The sequence below is a fragment of the Octopus sinensis genome, linkage group LG14, assembly GCF_006345805.1.
Source record: "Octopus sinensis linkage group LG14, ASM634580v1, whole genome shotgun sequence".
Classification (NCBI taxonomy): Eukaryota; Metazoa; Mollusca; class Cephalopoda; order Octopoda; family Octopodidae; genus Octopus; species Octopus sinensis.
The window spans coordinates 52,005,706-52,012,410 of record NC_043010.1 but is presented as its reverse complement, the minus strand read 5'-3'; positions in this window follow the sequence as shown (position 1 = coordinate 52,012,410).

The following is a 6,705-nucleotide window of genomic DNA, read 5'->3' as shown; positions in this document are numbered from 1 at the left end:
TTTGAGTTCAAATTCCACCGAGGTCGACTTTGCCTTTCATCCTTTCGGGATTGATTAAATAAGTACCAGTTACGCACTGGGGTCAATATGATCGACTTAATCTGTTTGTCCTCTCTGTGTTTAGCCCCTTGTGGGTAGTAAAGAAATAGGTATTTCGTCTGCCGTTACTTTCTGAGTTCAAATTCCACTGAGATTGACTTTGCCTTTCATCCTTTCGGGGTCGATAAATTAAGTACCAGTTACGCACTGGGGTCAATGTAATCGACTTAACCCCTTTGTTTGTCCCCTCTATGTTTAGCCCCTTGTGGACAATAAAGAAATAAGAGAGTGCTAGTGAAAGAATTATTCCAGTCAGTTGGAGGGAGAGCGGGTTAATGGATACAAATTTGGGTGTTACTGTATTGTCTCCCTTATTGGATGCTGTCCTGCTGGGAGCATTACTGTATTGATTGCCTTCCCTAGGATGCTTTCCATCTCTGATTGTGAACGCCAGTATTTTTGGATGCTGTTAGTGAATGTGAGATTGTCAGGAGAGATCGTTAATGATTGTGAGGCCTTACATAAAAAAAAATATGCTCACATACATAAACTGGTGTAGGAGTGGGTGTGTGGTAAGTAGCTTGTTTACGAACCACGTGGTTCCGGGTTCAGTCCCACTGTGTGGCACCTTGGGCAAGTATCTTCTACTATAGCCTCAGGCCAACCAAAGCCTTGTGAGTGGATTTGGTAGATGGAAACTGAAAGAAGCCCGTCGTATATATGTGTATAAGGCACGTAAAAAGCACCAACCGATCATGGCCGTTGCTAGACTCCCCTGGTACGTAAAAAGCACCCACTACACTCACGGAGTGGTTGGCGTTAGGAAGGGCATCCAGCTGTTGAAACACTGCCAGATCAGACTGGAGCCTGGTGCAGCCTCCTGGCTTCCCAGACCCCGGTCGAACCGTCCAACCCATGCTAGCATGGAAAACAGACGTTAAACGATGATGATGATGATGTTTGTGTGTCTGTGTTTGTCCCTCCAACATTGCTTGACAACCGATGGTGGTGTGTTTATGACCCAGTAACTTAGCAGTTCGGCAAAAGAGACCGATAGAATTGGTACTAGGCTTACAAAGAATAAGTCCTGGGGTCGATTTGTTCGACTAAAAGCAGTGCTCCAGTATGGCCTCAGTCACATGACTGAAACAAGTAATATTCTTCTACTATAGCCTTGGGCCAACCAAAGCCTTGTGAGTGGGTTTGGTAGACAGAAACTGAAAGAAGCCCGTCGTATATATGTGTATATATATATATATATATATATATATATATATATATATATATGTTTGTGCGTCTGTGTTTGTCCCTCCAACATCGCTTGACAACCAATGGTGGTGTGTTTATGTCCCAGTAACTTAGCAGTTCGGCAAAAGAGACCGATAGAATTGGTACTAGGCTTACAAAGAATAAGTCCTGGGGTCGATTTGTTCGACTAAAAGCGGTGCTCCAGCATGGCCACAGTCACATGACTGAAACAAAGAGTAATATTAATTAAAATTTCTTTTGATACAAGATCAGCTGTTGTTTTTTCTCCACTTCGAAGATCTCATTCAAATATTTGCTCTGAACATTACTACCAACACCTGTACTTATGCTCATGGCTTTCATGAACACCACAGCACCCTCCTATAGGACCAGGCAACAATTTTCATACAACTTAATTTGACATAGTATCAGATGGTTGCTCTTGTGCTGTCTGTTTTTGGGGACCAGTCAGAAACATTCTAGGATTCACCCAATATCACCTTTAGTGGTTTGCCCTTAGTGAGCTTGTCCTGATGTAGTCTCATAAATAAGAACACATTGGTGGATTACCACCCTGGTACAAACCTATGCAACACGTCTAACTCTTTTCCTGATTAGATAAGCTACCAGCAAGCTCACTTACTATGCCGTGCTGAGGAAAGATTTACAGAACTGCTCTGCTTGCGAAGACCTGTTGAAGCAAGTGAAATCAAAATCATATTCGATGACTGGTATCCGTACTAGTGGAGCGCTAAGAATACCTATTTCTTTACTGCCCACAAGGGGCTAAACACAGAGGGGACAAACAAGGACAAACAAACGGATTAAGTCGATTACATCGACCCCAGTGCGTAACTGGTCCTTAATTTATCGACCCCGAAAGGATGAAAGGCAAAGTCGACCTCGGTGGAATTTGAACTCAGAACGTAACGGCAGACGAAATACTGCTAAGCATTTCGCCTGGCGTGCTAACGTTTCTGCCAGTGCTAAGAATACCATACGAGTGAGATCATTGCCAGAGGAACAAGCTGGCCTCCATGCCAGTGGCACATTAAAAACACCATTTGAGCATGATCATTACCTGCGTCGCCTTACTAGCACTTGTGCTGGCGGCACATGAAAAAGCATTCGAGCGAGGTCGTTGCCAGTGCCGCTGGACTGGCTCCTGTACAGGTGGCACATAAAAAGCATCATTTGAGCATGGCTGTTGCCAGTACTGCCTGACTGGCCCTCGTGCCGGTGGCATGTAAAAGCACCCACTACACTCTTGGAGTGGTTGGCGTTAGGAAGGGCATCCAGCTGTAGAAACTCTGCTAGATCAGATTGGAGTCTGGTGCAGCCATCTGGTTCACCAGGCCTCTTAATCAAATCGTCCAACCCATGCTAGCATGGAAACTGGACGTTAAACGATGATGATGATGATTTGCTTCTTGCAAGATATTGCATGAGTGCTTCTAATGATAACTAATCAATGAACTTTATTAATTCTCTCAAATAAAATAGCATGAAACTTAAACCTTTAAACATTCAGATTACTATCAAGTGTAATAAATACTCATTCATACTAATTTGAATTAATCAGGCATTATCTTTGTAGTTTTGGGATTCAATGATGTGATTTCTTATGTTTTGAATGACATTATTAGGTATAGGTACGAGGCCAGATTTGGCCTGTTTGAACATAAAACAGGTAGAAAATTTGGGGCTGGTTTAAATACTAGAGTTAACTTTAATTCTTAGTTGTTTTGAAAATATTCGAACATAAATCATAAAATATGTATTTATGCAACTAACCTACACAGTCTAAAATGACTGACTTTGTGCCAAAATTTGAAGCCATTATTATTATTATTGTTATTAATCCTTTAGCATTCAAATTATTCTATCAAAAGTAATGCTTATTTATTTACATTGTTTTGAATTCATCATCATCATCATCGTCGTTTAGCGTCCGTTTTCCATGCTAGCATGGGTTGGACGGTTCTACTGGGGTCTGTGAAGCCAGAAGGCTTCATCAGGCCCAGTCAAATCTGGCAGTGTTTCTACGGCTGGATGCCCTTCCTAACGCCAACCACTCCATGAGTGTAGTGGGTGCTTTTTACATGCCACCCGCACAGGTGCCAGACAGAGCTGGCAAACAGCCACGAACGGATGTTGCTTTTTATGTGCCACCGGCACAAGGGCCAGGTGAGGCTGGCAACGGACACGAAACGGGGCAGTACTGGCAACGGTCGCGAAACGGAAGGTTCTCTTACATGCCACCGGCACTGGTAACACATCTGCAATTTCCATTGATCGATTTCCATTCTGATCCTCACTTGCCTCAGCGGGTCTTCACAAGTAGAGTTTCGACATGCCACCGGCACTGGTAACACATCTGCAATTTCCATTGATCGATTTCCATTATCTTGTAGCTTTGAGATTTCAATGATGGGATTGTTTATTTTCAGAATAACATTGTAGTGTAGGTATGAGAGGCCAGATATTAAGGCGGTGAGCTGGCAGAAACGTTAGCACACCGGGCAAAATGCTTAGCTGTATTTCGTCTCTCTTTACGTTCTGAGTTCAAATTCCGCTGAGGTCGACTTTGTCTTTCATTCTTTCGGGGTCGACAAATTAAGTCCCAGTTGCATACTGGGGTCGATCTAATCAACTGGCCCTTTCCCCAAAAATATTGGGCCTTGTGCCTAGAATAGAAACGAAATGAGAGGCCAGATATAGCCAGGTCGAAGTAAAACAAGTAGAATATTAGATATGCCTAGTTTAAAAGCTAAAGGGTTTAAGGCGGCAAGATGGCAGAATTGTTGGCATGCTGGACAAGATGCTTAGTGGCATCTTATCCATCTTTACATTCCGAGTTCAAATTCTGCTGAGGTCGACTTTGCCTTTCAACCTTTTGGGGTCAATAAAATAAGTACTAATTGAGTACTGGGGCCGATGTGATCAACTTACCCTCTACCCTGAAATCGCTGGCCCCAAGCCAAAATTTGACATCATCATTAATACAAATATCTTAATACAATTTATTGTGATATCATCTGGTCTGTAATGGCAGCACAGATGGTAACACAATGAGCAACAATTTCACTGATTAATGACCCAAGTTCAAATCCTCAACATTGTATTTTATTCCACTGTTGGTCTGTCAGGAAAGATTTACTATATTCAGTTCAATACACATCATCTGTGTGTGTGTATAGGTCCAAATTCTATTATGCAACAGAAATTTATATCAGATCAAGGGGTCACCAACTGATAGAGTATACCGAAACTCAAGTAGCATAATGGTCAGAAAGGATAACAGAACATTTTGCTTAGTATATAGGATAATACTATTATGATTTGGTCTATTAATTTGATGCTTCCATAATGACAAGTGTAATAATAAAATTCAATTAATTTTTGAAGTTATTTTTTATTTGTATAAATTATGCTAGTTACAGTTATGTAAACCCAAACATAATTTCCAATCAGTGCAATATAAAACAAAACAAAAAAAAACTATGATATTCTGATGACATTTTGATTTTTATGTGATCAATCATCTACTGACTGAAGACATTATGCATTTTTAATACACACACATATAAATCATATACTCTTATTTGATGTATTTTGTGAGTTCTCTCTTTCTCATACTGTGTTTCCAGGATCCCATTTTTCCACAGAACATGGAATAGTGAAATTGCAGAGTAGTGATGGAGAGAAGCATTAATTTCAATTAAATGAATAAATGCTTTTCATGCATGATCACCTTATTTCTCTCTCCAATTTGTAAATCCAGATGTTTGTAGATACAGTTGTATCTATCTCCATATATACTCAATATAAAATAGTGTACATTTAAACGCAAAAGAAAACTACCCTTTAACAGGTAATTTTTACATGCTAGAAGAAGCAGTCAAAAATTACCAAAACCAATTTAATAGCAATTTTCGAAGTAAATGAAAAATAAAAACTTTTACCTTGTTATTTTTTGCAGTTAAAAAATAACAAAGTAAAAGTTCTTATTTTTTATTTCCTTCAAAAATTGCTATTAAATGTGGTTTTGGTCGTTTTGACTGCTTCATCTAGCGTGTAAAAATTACCTGTTAAAGGGTAGTTTTCTCTTCAATTTTATATTGAGAATATATTGTCTATTGACTATTTATACATGCTAGGCCACTGGTGGTGATATTTCTAATATTCGCTACCCTATATATGTATCGTATATATACACACACACACATATTGCTTATTTTTATGTTTAGTTATAATAAAAACAATTTTACATTAACCTTAGGGTTACTCTATACTTTTAGAGAATACGAATTTATCCTTAAACAAGAATATCATTGACAGCGACTTCAACGTTTTGCCCATCATTGGCAGTCAAAGTCACTGTGAACAATATTGTCTAAAAATATATACCGTAAATCCTTGAGTATAATATGCAGGGGATTTTTAGGGGGCTGTACCTCTGAAAAAAACCCAAACCTTGTGTATAGTACGCACCCCTTCTCTAACTTGAGTCAAGGAGATCTATATAGCGTCCTTGATTTGTAAAAATGTATACGGCAACATCCTTTATTATTATTGTATATGTAACATAATGCAAACGTGTAGCTTTTTTGTGCATTTTGTTTGCAGAAAATAAAGAAATAACAGTAATAACGTTTAATAAATATTGCTTACTGCAAGTTATGGATGATTTTTTTATGACTTCATTGCTTTCAGGCTTAGCTTAAGGTATTTTCGCACCCGACATCACAAAATGCGTCTGAATAAACATTGCCGGACAGCAAATAGAGACTCGGACATTGCTTAGAAAATAATTTTCATTTTTAACCTCGTATATAGTATGCACTAGGGATTTTGACCTTTAAATTTTGGGGAAAAAATGCGGATTATACTTAAGGATTTACGGTATATGAGTGTAAATGTGTGTGTGTATATATATATATATATATATATAAGCAGAAGCATTAATACATAACAAATTACCATAGAATGTTGGGGCTAGAACAATTCCTACATTAAACATCCACTGCTATAGAATACTATCAGTGGTGCATTGATATGGTTTAGGGCTGTCACTTAGCTGGCAAAGTAACATACAGTATAAAAGAAGAAAAAAAAAAATGAGAAAACAAACAGTTGGTATTTCAAAACCTTCATTATGATCATCTGCCTGGTCAGTAATAATCATTATACATTAAAATGATCCTCAGAGGATGTGGCTGATAATTGTTTTAGTATGTAATTATTAATTAATTATTTATTAATTAATCTCTCTTTGATTTCTCTCCTGTTAACTTTTCCCTGGAGATCAACTGTGTCAGAAATACTGGATTTTTCACTTTTTCTGATGAGTTTACTATTTATGTGTGAGTGTGTGTATAAACACACACACACACACAAATGCATATGTTAAAAGAC